This window comes from Oncorhynchus gorbuscha, linkage group LG12 (genome assembly GCF_021184085.1).
Source record: "Oncorhynchus gorbuscha isolate QuinsamMale2020 ecotype Even-year linkage group LG12, OgorEven_v1.0, whole genome shotgun sequence".
Classification (NCBI taxonomy): Eukaryota; Metazoa; Chordata; class Actinopteri; order Salmoniformes; family Salmonidae; genus Oncorhynchus; species Oncorhynchus gorbuscha.
This window is the reverse complement of record NC_060184.1, coordinates 2,695,228-2,712,792: the sequence shown is the minus strand read 5'-3', so window position 1 is coordinate 2,712,792 and position 17,565 is coordinate 2,695,228.

Here is a 17,565-nt window from a genome sequence, read left to right as displayed (position 1 = left end):
CTTTAAGTCATACCACAGATACTCAATTGGGTTGAGGTCTGGGATTTGACTAGGTCATTCCAAGACATTTAAATGTTCCCCCTTAAACCACTCGAGTGTTGGTTTAGCAGTCTGCTTAGGGTCATTGTCCTGCTGGAAGGTGAACCTCCATCTCAGTCTCAAATCTCTGGAAGACTGAAACAGGTTTCCCTCAAGAATTTCCCTGTATTTAGCGTCATCCATCATTCCATCAATTCTGACCAGTTTCCCAGTCCCTGCCGAAAAACATCTCCACAGCTGACACCACCATGCTTCACTGTGGGGATGTTGTTCTCGAAATGATGAGAGGTGTTGGGTTTGCGCCACACATAGTGTTTTCCTTGATGGTGAAAAATCTCAATTGTATTCTATTCTGACCAGAGAACCTTCTTCCATATGTTGGGGAGTCTCCCACATGCCTTTTGGCACCAAACATGTTTATTTTCTTCTTCTTTGTCCTTGCCACTCTTCCTTAAAGCCCAGCTATGTGGCGTGTACGGCTTAAATTGGTCCTATGGACAGATACTCCAATCTCCGCTGTGGAGCTTTGCAGCTCCTTCAGGGTTATCTTTGGTCACTTTGTTGCCTCTCTGATTAGGTTTGTTGTGGCAGGTTTGTTGTGGTGCCATATTCTTTCCATTTTTTAATAATGGATGTAATGGTGCTCTGTGGGATGTTCAAAGTTTCTGATATTTTTTTATAACCCAACCCTGATCTGAACTTCTCCACAACCCTGTCCCTGTCCTGTTTGGAAACCTCTTTGGTCTTCATGGTGCTGCCCGTTGCTTAGTGGTGTCGCAGACTCTGGGTCCTTTCAGAACAGGTGCATATCTACTGAGATCATGTGACAGATCATGTGACACTTAGATTGCACACAGGTGGACTTTATTTAACTACTTATGTAACTTCTGAAGGTAATTGGTTGCACCAGATCTTCATAGTGGCTTCATAGCAAAGGGGTGAATACATCACTTTTCCATTTGGTGTTTTTTTTTGAACTTTTTGAAACAATAATATATTTTTCCCCATTTCACTTCACCAATGTGGACTATTTTGTGTGTCCATGAAATGAAATCCAAATAAAAATCAATTCAAATTACAGGTTGTAAGGCAACAAAATAGGAAAAACGCCAAGGGGGATGAATACTTTTGCCAGGCCCTGTATCTGTCTTCATCTGTCTTCTTCCATATCTTCTCTCACCTTGGCTTCTTCATCTCTCCAGCTCTCCCTCTATCCTTGAATCTCACTCTCTCCATCCATCCATATTTCATTCCTTCCCTCCAGCTCTCTCTCTCTCTGTAAATCCCAGCGGGCTAATCTGTTCTTCCCTGTATTAATGTTAATGGAATCACAATCAGTGTATAAAACACTGTCTATTTACCCAGTATTACACACTGTGTGTGTGTGTATGTGTGTCAGTGGAGGCTGGTGGGAGGAGATTTAGGAGGATGGGCTCATTGTAATGGCTGGGATGTAATAAATGGAACGGAGTCAAACATTTTACATCTTTGATTCCACGGTACATGGATTTTATAATAATTGTATGTTTTTCTCCATCAATTTGTATAGCACTTTCTCTCTCTCTTTCTCTACCTCTTGCTCTCTTGCTCTCTCTATCTCTCCCTCTCTCTTTATCTCTCACTCTCTCTCTGTCATGTTCCACCTGTTACCAGAGTGAGGCAGAGACCGTCCTAGAGACATTAACGACACTCAGATCCTATTTAGTCATTATATTTCCCTGTCAAAAGAGTGTTTTCTGTTGTCCTTTGCTGAAGCTTGAATTGTTTACCCTGTGCGTTTGTTTCCTGAGTGAGTTTGAGACTTAGTGTTTGTTGTTTTCTGTGATCCTTCCGGTACCTTTTCTCAGTAAAGTATTATGTTTATCGTTAACCACTGATTCCTCGTATCTTGTCTGCAATCTCATCATGTCACAGCAAGCTTCTGCCCACAACATGGACCCAGATCACCCAGATCACAAATGTTGTAACCCACCAAGGATCGGCAGCAAGAACAACTCTTCCAGATATCAGAAACCATCCGGGCTTCATCTTCAACCACAGTCCAACCCCAACCCAGCAGGAGCCAATGCCCAAGTCTCATCACCAGTGCTACAGGCATCTCCGTAGTTCCTCCAGGGTACTTGCACCGGGAACCCAAGGACCTAGCACCCGGGTGATATGATGACCATCCGGGAGGATGCAAGGGGTTCCTCACTCAGTGCTCTCTGGTGTTCAAGCTATAGTCATCCTCGTTCCACACCGATCGGGCCATGATCACCTACATAATCTTTCCACTCTCGGACAAGGCCCTGGCATGGGCAATGGCAGGGTGGGAACAGCAACCACCATCCTGCAACTCCATATTAGCCGAGCTGTTATGTTTCTTCGACCACCCAGTCGGCAGACAAGAAGAGGCCAGCATATTGTTCAACATCCTCCAAGGGGCCAGACCAGTGACTGACTTCGCCATTGAGTTCCGCACCCTCGCCACCGAGAGTTGGTGGAATACGGAGGCCCTAGTCACTGCTTTCCACCAGGGGTTGTCTAACTCCATCAAGGATGCACTGGCCTCTCGGGAACTGGGAGAGTCCCCGATAACGTTGGCAATCAGGATCGACAGACCTCCAAGAATGTGTGAGACAGTGCTTTTGTGACACCATCCTGGTTTCCTGAGCACCCCAAGCCCACCGAGCCCAGCATGGAGGATCCCATGCAGCCGGGATGCACACGAGCGTGACAGGCGCATGCGTGAAGGCTGCTGCCTCTACTGCGGAGGTCTCAGACATCTCCTCTACAGAGCTGACGAGAAACGTCAGGCTCGCCAGACAAAGGGAAGAACCTGACGAGCCGTAGTTACCCACCCGGCAACCCAGTCACCATAAGTCACTACCCGCAACACTCCACTGGGACAACAGTCAGAACCAGATTCAAGCCTTAGTCGAGTCAGGGGCCACAGATCATTTCATTGATCAAGACTTCACCAGAGAATTACAAACCCCATGAAATATCCCATCCCACTGCAGATTCTAGCCCCATTGGTCAGGTGGAATGTCGGACCAGCCTATCCACTACGGGTTCAGATGAATCACTCAGAGACTCTTAGTATTTGTTTGATCAATGCTCCTGAGAACCCCCTTATCCTAGGGTACACCTGGCTAGTGCTACATAACCCGCTACTCTCCTGGTCCACGGGACACCTACCAGACAGGGGTAAGGACTGCCACACTAAATGTCTAAGACCCTCACCTAGAGCCTCGTTGCATCCACCTGCATCCATTGAAGACCAAGACTTCTCCTTCCCGAAATACTGCGAAATCTGGGAGGACTTCAGGAAGAGGCAAGCCTCCCTCCTCATCGTCCATAAAACTGCGTCATGGAACACCTCCCTGGCTCCACCCCTCCCTTTACTCCCTCTCGATCACTGAAGATGCAGTCGTGGACAATTACATCCGGGAGTTGCTGGAAGCAGGATTCATTCACTCCTCAACATCCCCAGCGGGTGCAGGTTTCTTCTTCGTGGGAAAGAAGGATGGAGGTCTGCGTCCCTGCATCGACCCCCTGATGTCCGCCACCTTGGAGCCACCTTGGAGCTGGCCCTGTGGGCCTCAATTCTTCCACAAATTGGACCTCTTCAAAGCTTACAATCTGGTGAGAATCGGGGAGGGAGATTCATGAAAAAATGTATTTAACACCCCTAGTGGCAACTATGAGTATTTAGAAATGCCATAAATATTATCAAACTCACAGGCAGTCTTGGTCAATGACACTCTTAGAGATGTGTTGAATCTGTACATTTTTGTTTACCTCGACGACATCCTGATCATCTCCAAGACCCTTCTGGAAATATTTCCTGCACATCCTCTAAGTCCTGAGACATCTCCTGCAGAGTCCACTCTACGTCAAGATTGAGAAGAGTGAGTTCCATGAATCCCAAGTCTCGTTCCTGGGCCACATTATCTCGACCCCCGGCATCCAAATTAGGTTAGTGCGATCCAAATGGAGGTTAGGTTAGCGTGATCCAAATGGAGGTTAGTGTGGTCCAAATGGAGATTAGTGTGGTCCAAATGGAGGTTAGTGTGGTCCAAATGGTCCAAATGGAGGTTAGATTAGTGTGGTCCAAATGGAGGTTAGTGTGATCCAAATGGAGGTTAGGTTAGTGTGGTTCAAATGGTCCAAATGGAGGTTAGTGTGGTCCAAATGGTCCAAATGGAGGTTAGTGTGGTCCAAATGGTCCAAATGGAGGTTAGTGTGGTCCAAATGGAGGTTAGTGTGGTCCAAATGGAGGTTAGAGTGATCCAAATGGAGGTTAGGTTAGTGTGGTCCAAATGGTCCAAATGGAGGTTAGTGTGGTCCAAATGGTCCAAATGGAGGTTAGTGTGGTCCAAATGGAGGTTAGTGTGATCCAAATGGAGGTTAGTGTGGTCCAAATGTTCCAAATGGAGGTTAGATTAGTGTGGTCCAAATGGAGGTTAGTGTGATCCAAATGGAGGTTAGGTTAGTGTGGTCCAAATGGTCCAAATGGAGGTTAGTGTGGTCCAAATGGTCCAAATGGAGGTTAGTGTGGTCCAAATGGTCCAAATGGAGGTTAGTGTGGTCCAAATGGAGGTTAGTGTGGTCCAAATGGAGGTTAGTGTGATCCAAATGGAGGTTAGGTTATGGTGGTCCAAATGGTCCAAATGGAGGTTAGTGTGGTCCAAATGGTCCAAATGGAGGTTAGTGTGGTCCAAATGGAGGTTAGTGTGGTCCAAATAGTGTGGTCCAAATGGAGGTTAGTGTGGTCCAAATGGTCCAAATGGAGGTTAGTGTGGTCCAAATGGAGGTTAGTGTGGTCCAAATGGAGGTTAGTGTGGTCCAAATGCAGGTTAGTGTGGTCCAAATGGTCCAAATGGAGGTTAGTGTGATCCAAATGGAGGTTAGTGTGGTCCAAATGGAGGTTAGTGTGGTCCAAATGGTCCAAATGGAGGTTAGTGTGGTCCAAATGGAGGTTAGTGTGGTCCAAATGGAGGTTAGTGTGGTCCAAATGGAGGTTAGTGTGGTCCAAATGGAGGTTAGTGTGGTTAGTGTGGTCCAAATGGAGGTTAGTGTGGTCCAAATGGTCCAAATGGAGGTTAGTGTGGTCCAAATGGAGGTTAGTGTGGTCCAAATGGAGGTTAGTGTGATCCAAATGGAGGTTAGTGTGGTCCAAATGGAGGTTAGTGTGGTCCAAATGGAGGTTAGTGTGGTCCAAATGGAGGTTTGTGTTACAAATGGAGGTTAGTGTGGTCCAAATGGTCCAAATGGAGGTTAGTGTGGTCCAAATGGTCCAAATGGAGGTTAGTGTGGTCCAAATGGAGGTTAGTGTGGTCCAAATGGAGGTTAGTGTGGTCCAAATGGTCCAAATGGAGATTAGTGTGGTCCAAATGGAGGTTAGTGTGGTCCAAATGGAGGTTAGTGTGGTCCAAATGGAGGTTAGTGTGGTCCAAATGGAGGTTAGTGTGGTCCAAATGGTCCAAATGGAGGTTAGTGTGGTCCAAATGGAGGTTAGTGTGGTCCAAATGGAGGTTAGTGTGGTCCAAATGGTCCAAATGGAGATTAGTGTTATCCAAATGGAGGGTAGTGTGGTCCAAATGGAGGTTAGTGTGGTCCAAATGGAGGTTAGTGTGGTCCAAATGGTCCAAATGGAGGTTAGTGTGGTCCAAATGGTCCAAATGGAGGTTAGTGTGGTCCAAATGGAGGTTAGTGTGGTCCAAATGGAGGTTAGTGTGGTCCAAATGGAGGTTAGTGTGGTCCAAATGGAGGTTAGTGTGGTCCAAATGGAGGTTAGTGTGGTCCAAATGGAGGTTAGTGTGGTCCAAATGGAGGTTAGTGTGGTCCAAATGGAGATTAGTGTGGTCCAAATGGTCCAAATGGAGGTTAGTGTGATCCAAATGGAGGTTAGTGTGGTCCAAATGGTCCAAATGGAGGTTAGATTAGTGTGGTCCAAATGGAGGTTAGTGTGATCTAAATGGAGTTTAGGTTAGTGTGGTCCAAATGGTCCAAATGGAGATTAGTGTGGTCCAAATGGTCCAAATGGAGGTTAGTGTGGTCCAAATGGAGGTTAGTGTGGTCCAAATGGAGGTTAGTGTGATCCAAATGGAGGTTAGGTTATGGTGGTCCAAATGGTCCAAATGGAGGTTAGTGTGGTCCAAATGGTCCAAATGGAGGTTAGTGTGGTCCAAATGGAGGTTAGTGTGGTCCAAATGGAGGTTAGTGTGGTCCAAATGGAGGTTAGTGTGATCCAAATGGAAGTTAGTGTGGTCCAAATGGAGGTTAGTGTGGTCCAAATGGAGGTTAGTGTGGTCCAAATGGTCCAAATGGAGGTTAGTGTGATCCAAATGGAGGTTAGTGTGGTCCAAATGGAGGTTAGTGTGGTCCAAATGGTCCAAATGGAGGTTAGTGTGGTCCAAATGGAGGTTAGTGTGGTCCAAATGGAGGTTAGTGTGGTCCAAATGGAGGTTAGTGTGGTCCAAATGGTCCAAATGGAGGTTAGTGTGGTCCAAATGGAGGTTAGTGTGGTCCAAATGGAGGTTAGTGTGATCCAAATGGAGGTTAGTGTGGTCCAAATGGAGGTTGGTGTGGTCCAAATGGAGGTTAGTGTGGTCCAAATGGAGGTTAGTGTGGTCCAAATGGAGGTTAGTGTGGTCCAAATGGAGGTTAGTGTGGTCCAAATGGAGGTTAGTGTGGTCCAAATGGAGGTTAGTGTGGTCCAAATGGTCCAAATGGAGGTTAGTGTGGTCCAAATTGAGGTTAGTGTGGTCCAAATGGAGGTTAGTGTGATCCAAATGGAGGTTAGTGTGGTCCAAATGGAGGTTAGTGTGGTCCAAATGGAGGTTAGTGTGGTCCAAATGGAGGTTAGTGTGGTCCAAATGGAGGTTAATGTGGTCCAAATGGTCCAAATGGAGGTTAGTGTGGTCCAAATGGTCCAAATGGAGGTTAGTGTGGTCCAAATGGAGGTTAGTGTGGTCCAAATGGAGGTTACTGTGGTCCAAATGGTCCAAATGGAGATTAGTGTGGTCCAAATGGAGGTTAGTGTGGTCCAAATGGAGGTTAGTGTGGTCCAAATGGAGGTTAGTGTGGTCCAAATGGAGGTTAGTGTGGTCCAAATCGTCCAAATGGAGGTTAGTGTGGTCCAAATGGAGGTTAGTGTGGTCCAAATGGAGGTTAGTGTGGTCCAAATGGTCCAAATGGAGATTAGTGTTATCCAAATGGAGGGTAGTGTGGTCCAAATGGAGGTTAGTGTGGTCCAAATGGAGGTTAGTGTGGTCCAAATGGTCCAAATGGAGGTTAGTGTGGTCCAAATGGTCCAAATGGAGGTTAGTGTGGTCCAAATGGTCCAAATGGAGGTTAGTGTGGTCCAAATGGAGGTTAGTGTGGTCCAAATGGAGGTTAGTGTGGTCCAAATGGAGGTTAGTGTGGTCCAAATGGAGGTTAGTGTGGTCCAAATGGAGGTTAGTGTGGTCCAAATGGAGGTGAGTGTGGTCCAAATGGAGGTTAGTGTGGTCCAAATGGAGATTAGTGTGGTCCAAATGGTCCAAATGGAGGTTAGTGTGATCCAAATGGAGGTTAGTGTGGTCCAAATGGTCCAAATGGAGGTTAGATTAGTGTGGTCCAAATGGAGGTTAGTGTGATCTAAATGGAGTTTAGGTTAGTGTGGTCCAAATGGTCCAAATGGAGATTAGTGTGGTCCAAATGGTCCAAATGGAGGTTAGTGTGGTCCAAATGGAGGTTAGTGTGGTCCAAATGGAGGTTAGTGTGATCCAAATGGAGGTTATGGTCCTCTGGAGCTCAGTTGGTCCAAATGGAGGTTAGTGTGCCAAATGGAGGTTAGTGGGTCCAAATGGTCCAAATGGAGGTTAGTTAGTGGGTTCGATTCCCGGGTCCAAATGGACGTTAGAATGTATGCCAAATGATTGTAAATGTCCAAATGGAGGTTAGTGTGATAAAAGAGTTAGTGTGGTCAAATGGCATATATTATTATGTGGTCCATATTATAGGTTAGGTTATGGTGGTCCAAATGGTCCAAATGGAGGTTAGTGTGGTCCAAATGGTCCAAATGGAGGTTAGTGTGGTCCAAATGGAGGTTAGTGTGGTCCAAATGGAGGTTAGTGTGGTCCAAATGGAGGTTAGTGTGGTCCAAATGGAAGTTAAATGTTAGTGGTCCAAATGGAGGTTAGTGTGGTCCAAATGGAGGTTAGTCCAAATGGAGGTTAGTGGTCCAAATGGTCCAAATGGAGGTTAGTGTGATCCAAATGGAGGTTAGTGTGTGGTGGTCCAAATGGAGGTTAGTGTGGTCCAAATGGTCCAAATGGAGGTTAGTGTGGTCCAAATGGAGGTTAGTGTGGTCCAAATGGAGGTTAGTGTGGTCCAAATGGAGGTTAGTGTGGTCCAAATGGAGGTTAGTGTGGTCCAAATGGAGGTTAGTGTGGTCCAAATGGAGGTTAGTGTGGTCCAAATGGTCCAAATGGAGGTTAGTGTGGTCCAAATGGAGGTTAGTGTGGTCCAAATGGAGGTTAGTGTGGTCCAAATGGAGGTTAAATGGAGGTGTGTGTCCAAATGGAGGTTAGTGTGGTCCAAATGGAGGTTAGTGTGGTCCAAATGGAGGTTAGTGTGGTCCAAATGGTCCAAATGGAGGTTAGTGTGGTCCAAATGGTCCAAATGGAGGTTAGTGTGGTCCAAATGGAGGTTAGTGTGGTCCAAATGGAGGTTAGTGTGGTCCAAATGGTCCAAATGGAGATTAGTGTGGTCCAAATGGAGGTTAGTGTGGTCCAAATGGAGGTTAGTGTGGTCCAAATGGAGGTTAGTGTGGTCCAAATGGTCCAAATGGAGGTTAGTGTGGTCCAAATGGAGGTTAGTGTGGTCCAAATGGAGGTTAGTGTGATCCAAATGGAGGTTAGTGTGGTCCAAATGGAGGTTGGTGTGGTCCAAATGGAGGTTAAATGTGTGGTCCAAATGGAGGTTAGTGTGGTCCAAATGGAGGTTAGTGTGGTCCAAATGGAAATGGTTAGTGTGGTCCAAATGGTCCAAATGGAGGTTAGTGTGGTCCAAATGGAGGTTAGTGTGGTCCAAATGGAGGTTAGTGTGGTCCAAATGGTCCAAATGGAGATTAGTGTGGTCCAAATGGAGGTTAGTGTGGTCCAAATGGAGGTTAGTGTGGTCCAAATGGAGGTTAGTGTGGTCCAAATGGTGGAGGTTAGTGTGGTCCAAATGGAGGTTAGTGTGGTCCAAATGGAGGTTAGTGTGGTCCAAATGGAGGTTAGTGTGGTCCAAATGGAGGTTAGTGTGGTCCAAATGGAGGTTAGTGTGGTCCAAATGGAGGTTAGTGTGGTCCAAATGGAGATTAGTGTGATCCAAATGGAAGTTAGTGTGGTCCAAATGGAGGTTAGTGTGGTCCAAATGGAGGTTAGTGTGGTCCAAATGGTCCAAATGGAGGTTAGTGTGATCCAAATGGAGGTTAGTGTGGTCCAAATGGAGGTTAGTGTGGTCCAAATGGTCCAAATGGAGGTTAGTGTGGTCCAAATGGAGGTTAGTGTGGTCCAAATGGAGGTTAGTGTGGTCCAAATGGAGTGTTAGTGTGGTCCAAATGGAGGTTAGTGTGGTCCAAATGGAGGTTAGTGTGGTCCAAATGGAGGTTAGTGTGGTCCAAATGGAGGTTAGTGTGGTCCAAATGGAGGTTAGTGTGGTCCAAATGGAGGTTAGTGTGGTCCAAATGGAGGTTAGTGTTGGAGTGTGGTCCAAATGGAGGTTAGTGTGGTCCAAATGGAGGTTAGTGTGGTCCAAATGGAGGTTAGTGTGGTCCAAATGGTCCAAATGGAGGTTAGTGTGGTCCAAATGGTCCAAATGGAGGTTAGTGTGGTCCAAATGGAGGTTAGTGTGGTCCAAATGGAGGTTAGTGTGGTCCAAATGGTCCAAATGGAGATTAGTGTGGTCCAAATGGAGGTTAGTGTTGTCCAAATGGAGGTTAGTGTGGTCCAAATGGAGGTTAGTGTGGTCCAAATGGAGGTTAGTGTGGTCCAAATGGTCCAAATAGAGGTTAGTGTGGTCCAAATGGAGGTTAGTGTGGTCCAAATGGAGGTTAGTGTGGTCCAAATGGTCCAAATGGAGATTAGTGTGATCCAAATGGAGGGTGTGTGTGGTCCAAATGGAGGTTAGTGTGGTCCAAATGGAGGTTAGTGTGGTCCAAATGGTCCAAATGGAGGTTAGTGTGGTCCAAATGGTCCAAATGGAGGTTAGTGTGGTCCAAATGGTCCAAATGGAGGTTAGTGTGGTCCAAATGGAGGTTAGTGTGGTCCAAATGGAGGTTAGTGTGGTCCAAATGGAGGTTAGTGTGGTCCAAATGGAGGTTAGTGTGGTCCAAATGGAGGTTTGTGTGGTCCAAATGGTCCAAATGGAGGTTAGTGTGGTCCAAATGGAGGTTAGTGTGGTCCAAATGGAGGTTAGTGTGGTCCAAATGGAGGTTAGTGTGGTCCAAATGGAGGTTAGTGTGGTCCAAATGGAGGTTAATGTGGTCCAAATGGAGGTTAGTGTGGTCCAAATGGAGGTTAGTGTGGTCCAAATGGAGGTTAGTGTGATCCAAATGGAGGTTAGTGTGATCCAAATGGAGGTTAGTGTGATCCAAATGGAGGTTAGTGTGGTCCAAATGGAGGTTAGTGTGGTCCAAATGGAGGTTAGTGTGGTCCAAATGGAGGTTAGTGTGGTCCAAATGGAGGTTAGTGTGGTCCAAATGGAGGTTAGTGTGGTCCAAATGGAGGTTAGTGTGATCCAAATGGAGGTTAGTGTGGTCCAAATGGAGGTTAGTGTGGTCCAAAAATGGAGGTTAGTGTGGTCCAAATGGAGGTTAAATGTGTGGTCCAAATGGAGGTTAGTGTGATCCAAATGGAGGTTAGTGTGATCCAAATGGAGGTTAGTGTGGTCCAAATGGAGGTTAGTGTGGTCCAAATGGAGGTTAGTGTGGTCCAAATGGAGGTTAGTGTGGTCCAAATGGAGGTTAGTGTGGTCCAAATGGAGGTTAAATGTGTGTGTCCAAATGGAGGTTAGTGTGGTCCAAATGGAGGTTAGTGTGGTCCAAATGGAGGTTAGTGTGGTCCAAATGGAGGTTAGTGTGGTCCAAATGGAGGTTAGTGTGGTCCAAATGGAGGTTAGTGTGGTCCAAATGGAGGTTAGTGTGGTCCAAATGGAGGTTAGTGTGGTCCAAATGGAGGTTAGTGTGATGGTCCAAATGGAGGTTAGTGTGGTCCAAATGGAGGTTAGTGTGGTCCAAATGGAGGTTAGTGTGGTCCAAATGGAGGTTAGTGTGGTCCAAATGGAGGTTAGTGTGGTCCAAATGGAGGTTAGTGTGATCCAAATGGAGGTTAGTGTGGGAGGTTAGTGTGGTCCAAATGGAGGTTAGTGTGGTCCAAATGGAGGTTAGTGTGGTCCAAATGGAGGTTAGTGTGGTCCAAATGGAGGTTAGTGTGGTCCAAATGGAGGTTAGTGTGGTCCAAATGGAGGTTAGTGTGGTCCAAATGGAGGTTAGTGTGGTCCAAATGGAGGTTAGTGTGATCCAAATGGAGGTTAGTGTGGTCCAAATGGAGGTTAGTGTGGTCCAAATGGAGGTTAGTGTGGTCCAAATGGAGGTTAGTGTGGTCCAAATGGAGGTTAGTGTGGTCCAAATGGAGGTTAGTGTGGTCCAAATGGAGGTTAGTGTGGTCCAAATGGAGGTTAGTGTGGTCCAAATGGAGGTTAGTGTGGTCCAAATGGAGGTTAGTGTGATCCAAATGCTTATGTATTTCTTAGCGCCATTCTTTTACTATAGATGTGTGTGTGTTGTTGTGAATTGTTAGATATTACTGTACTGTTGGAACTAGAAACACAAGCATTGCGCTACACCCACAATAACATCTGCTAAATATGTGTATGTGACAAATACAATTTGATCTGTGATATTAGCATTAACAGTATTCTCTATGTATTACTGGGTGATATTAGCATTAACAGTATTCTCTATGTATTACTGGGTGATATTAGCATTAACAGTATTCTCTATGTATTACTGGGTGATATTAGCATTAACAGTATTCTCTATGTATTACTGGGTGATATTAGCATTAACAGTATTCTCTATGTATTACTGGGTGATATTAGCATTAACAGTATTCTCTATGTATTACTGGTTGATATTAGCATTAACAGTATTCTCTATGTATTACTGGGTGATATTAGCATTAACAGTATTCTCTATGTATTACTGGGTGATATTAGCATTAACAGTATTCTCTATGTATTACTGGGTGATATTAGCATTAACAGTATTCTCTATGTATTACTGGGTGATATTAGCATTAACAGTATTCTCTATGTATTACTGGTTGATATTAGCATTAACAGTATTCTCTATGTATTACTGGGTGATATTAGCATTAACAGTATTCTCTATGTATTACTGGGTGATATTAGCATTAACAGTATTCTCTATGTATTACTGGGTGATATTAGCATTAACAGTATTCTCTATGTATTACTGGGTGATATTAGCATTAACAGTATTCTCTATGTATTACTGGGTGATATTAGCATTAACAGTATTCTCTATGTATTACTGGGTGATATTAGCATTAACAGTATTCTCTATGTATTACTGGGTGATATTAGCATTAACAGTATGCTGTATGTATTACTGGGTGATATTAGCATTAACAGTATTCTCTATGTATTACTGGGTGATATTAGCATTAACAGTATTCTCTATGTATTACTGGGTGATATTAGCATTAACAGTATTCTCTATGTATTACTGGGTGATATTAGCATTAACAGTATTCTCTATGTATTACTGGGTGATATTAGCATTAACAGTATTCTCTATGTATTACTGGGTGATATTAGCATTAACAGTATTCTCTATGTATTACTGGTTGATATTAGCATTAACAGTATTCTCTATGTATTACTGGGTGATATTAGCATTAACAGTATTCTCTATGTATTACTGGGTGATATTAGCATTAACAGTATTCTCTATGTATTACTGGGTGATATTAGCATTAACAGTATTCTCTATGTATTACTGGGTGATATTAGCATTAACAGTATTCTCTATGTATTACTGGGTGATATTAGCATAAAAAGTATTCTATGGGTATTGCTGGCTGGATGTTTGATAATTGCTATAATGCTCTTTTACTTGATGATATTAGAGTTGGAGAAGAAGAGAGCTCTGTTTTTCTCTGAACAGTTGTAATTTAAAAGCTGTTGAAATGAGTCCACTGGAGCATGGGACAGTCAGATTGAATTGTGTTGAGTTTCTTGGACCAGCACCACGCGGCTGTCTGGGAGGGTGTGTGTGTGTGTGTGTGTGTGTGTGTGTGTGTGTGTGTGTGTGTGTGTGTGTGTGTGTGTGTGTGTGTGTGTGTGTGTGTGTGTGTGTGTGTGTGTGTGTGTGTGTGTGTGTGTGTGTGTGTGTGTGTGTGTGCGCGTTTCTGTCGTTGTGACCATTCGCTGTTCTTAACAGAATGTTTGCATCTGGGTCTGGGTCTACTTTATGTCTATGTATCTGGGTCTATGTATCTGGGTCTATGTATCTGGGTCTATGTATCTGGGTCTATGTATCTGGGTCTATGTATCTGGGTCTATGTATCTGGGTCTATGTATCTGGGTCTATGTATCTGGGTCTATGTATCTGGGTCTATGTATCTGGGTCTATGTATCTGGGTCTATGTATCTAGGTCTATGTATCTGGGTCTATGTATCTGGGTCTATGTATCTGGGTCTATGTATCTGGGTCTATGTATCTGGGTCTATATCTATGTACTGTCTGGGTCTAAGTATCTGGGTCTATATCTATGTATCTGGGTCTATATCTATGTAATGTCTGGGTCAATGTATCTGGGTCTATATCTATGTACTGTCTGGGTCTATGTATCTGGGTCTATATTTTTCTATCTGGGTCTATGTATCTGGGGGGCAAGACCGAGATCGGGGGTGAGACCGAGTCAAGACCGAGAGGAGGGGTGAGACCGCGTCAAGACCGAGAGGAGGGGTGAGACCGCGTCAAGACCGAGAGGAGGGGTGAGACCGCGTCAAGACCGAGAGGAGGGGTGAGACCGCGTCAAGACCGAGAGGAGGGGTGAGACCGCGTCAAGACCGAGAGGAGGGGTGAGACCGAGTCAAGAATGAGACAGAGAGGGAGAGACTGAATCAAAGACAGAGAACGACAGGGGGGCGAGACTGAGACATTACCAAGAGGTGGAACCAGACCGAGTCAAGATGTGGGGGGGGGGCCTTCTCCCCTCCACTATTTCAAAATCAGATTCAAAATCAGATAACAGGTACAGCTCTACCTCACTCCCCTCCACTGTTTCTAAATCAGATAACAGGTACATCTCTACCTCACTCCCCTCCACTGTTTCAAAATCAGATAACAGGTACAGCTCTACCCCACTCCCCTCCACTGTTTCAATATCAGATAACAGGTACAGCTCTACCCCACTCCCCTCCACTGTTTCTAAATCAGATAACAGGTACAGTTCTACCCCACTCTCCTCCACTGTTTCAAAATCAGATAACAGGTACAGCTCTACCTCACTCCCCTCCACTGTTTCAAAATCAGATAACAGGTACAGCTCTACCTCACTCCCCTCCACTGTTTCTAAATCAGATAACAGGTACAGCTCTACCTCACTCCCCTCCACTGTTTCAAAATCAGATAACAGGTACAGCTCTACCTCACTCCCCTCCACTGTTTCTAAATCAGATAACAGGTACAGCTCTACCTCACTCCCCTCCACTGTTTCAAAATCAGATAACAGGTACAGTTCTACCCCACTCCCCTCCACTGTTTCAAAATCAGATAACAGGTACAGCTCTACCTCACTCCCCTCCACTGTTTCAAAAGCAGATAACAGGTACAGCTCTACCTCACTCCCCTCCACTGTTTCTAAATCAGATAACAGGTACAGCTCTACCTCACTCCCCTCCACTGTTTCAAAATCAGATAACAGGTACAGCTCTACCCCACTCCCCTCCACTGTTTCAAAATCAGATAACAGGTACATCTCTACCTCACTCCCCTCCACTGTTTCAAAATCAGATAACAGGTACAGCTCTAACCCACTCCCCTCCACTGTTTCAAAATCAGATAACAGGTACAGCTCTACCCCACTCCCCTCCACTGTTTCTATATCAGATAACAGGTACAGCTCTACCCCACTCCCCTCCACTGTTTCTAAATCAGATAACAGGTACAGCTCTACCCCACTCCCCTCCACTGTTTCTATATCAGATAACAGGTACAGCTCTACCCCACTCCCCTCCACTGTTTCTAAATCAGATAACAGGTACAGCTCTACCCCACTCCCCTCCACTGTTTCTAAATCAGATAACAGGTACATCTCTACCTCACTCCCCTCCACTGTTTCAAAATCAGATAGCAGGTACAGCTCTACCTCACTCCACTCCACTGTTTCAAAATCAGATAACAGGTACAGCTCTACCCCACTCCCCTCCACTGTTTCAAAATCAGATAACAGGTACAGCTCTACCCCACTCCCCTCCACTGTTTCTAAATCAGATAACAGACGACTCTTCAGAGGAGCTCTGTTTAATGGAGCTAAGTACCGTATCTACGCACCTGAACCACAAGACTCTCTCTTCAGAGATAAAGAGAGTGGGAGTGTGGAAGGGGGGGGGTGAACAAGGGAAAGATGGAGGGAGAGGGAAATGCCTCATCAAGAGTTGATTCATAAGAACAGATTAGATACTCCAGCCTCCCTAGTCATAGACTGTTCTCTCTGCTACCGCACGGCAAGCGGTACCGGAGCGCCAAGTCTAGGTCCAAGAGGCTACGAAACAGCTTCTAACCCCAGGTCATAAGACCCCTGAACATCTAATCAAATGACCACCTAGACCATTTGCATTGCCCCCAAGAGTGGAGGAGTAATTTCATACAAGGGCATTCACCAAAAGGCTCCTTAACAGCTTCTACCCACCAAGCCACCAGACTGCTGAACAGCTTCTACCCCCCAAGCCATCAGACTGCTGAACAGCTTCTACCCCCCAAGCCACCAGACTGCTGAACAGCTTCTACCCCCAAGCCATCAGACTGCTGAACAGCTTCTACCCCCAAGCCACCAGACTGCTGAACAGCTTCTACCCCCCAAAGCCATCAGACTGCTGAACAGCTTCTACCCCCAAGCCACCAGACTGCTGAACAGCTTCTACCCCCAAGCCATCAGACTGCTGAACAGCTTCTATCCCCAAGCCATCAGACTGCTGAACAGCTTCTACCCCCAAGCCACCAGACTGCTGAACAGCTTACACCACCAAGCCATCAGACTGCTGAACAGCTTCTACCCCCAAGCCATCAGACTGCTGAACAGCTTCTACCCCCAAGCCATGAGACTGCTGAACAGCTTCTACCCCCAAGCCACCAGACTGCTGAACAGCTTCCACCACCAAGCCATCAGACTGCTGAACAGCTTCTACCCCCAAGCCATCAGACTGCTGAACAGCTTCTACCCCCAAGCCATGAGACTGCTGAACAGCTTCTACCCCCAAGCCACCAGATTGCTGAACAGCTTCCACCACCAAGCCATCAGACTGCTGAACAGCTTCTACCCCCAAGCCATCAGACTGCTGAACAGCTTCTACCCCCAAGCCATGAGACTGCTGAACAGCTTCTACCCCCAAGCCATCAGAGTGCTGAACAGCTTCCACCCACAAGCCACCAGATTGCTGAACAGCTTCCACCCCCAAGCCATCAGAGTGCTGAACAGCTTCCACCCCCAAGCCATCAGACTGCTGAACAGCTTCTACCCCCAAGCCATCAGACTGCTGAACAGCTTCTACCCTCCAAGCCACTAGACTCCTTAACAGCTTCTTCCCCCAAGCCATCAGACTGCTGAACAGCTTCTTCCCCCAAGCCACCAGACTGCTGAACAGCTTCTACCCCCAAGCCACCAGACTGCTGAACAGCTTCTACCCACCAAGCCATCAGACTGCTGAACAGCTTCTACCCACCAAGCCATCAGACTGCTGAACAGCTTCTACCCACAAAGCCATCAGACTGCTGAACAGCTTCTACCCCCAAGCCATCAGACTGCTGAACAGCTTCTACCCCCAAGCCATCAGACTGCTGAACAGCTTCTACCCCCAAGCCATCAGACTGCTGAACAGCTTCTATCCCCAAGCCATCAGACTGCTGAACAGCTTCCACCCCGAGCCATCAGACTGCTGAACAGCTTCTACCTCCAAGCCATCAGACTGCTGAACAGCTTCTACCCCCAAGCCATCAGACTGCTGAACAGCTTCCACCCCCAAGCCATGAGACTGCTGAACAGCTTCTACCCCCAAGCCATGAGACTGCTGAACAGCTTCTACCCCCAAGCCATCAGGCTGCTGAACAGCTTCTACCCCCAAGCCATCAGACTGCTGAACAGCTTCTACCCCCAAGCCAGACTGCTGAACAGCTTCTACCCCAAGCCATCAGACTGCTGAACAATTAATCAAATTACTAACGTGTACCCCCACACACTGACTTGGTACCGGTACCCCCTG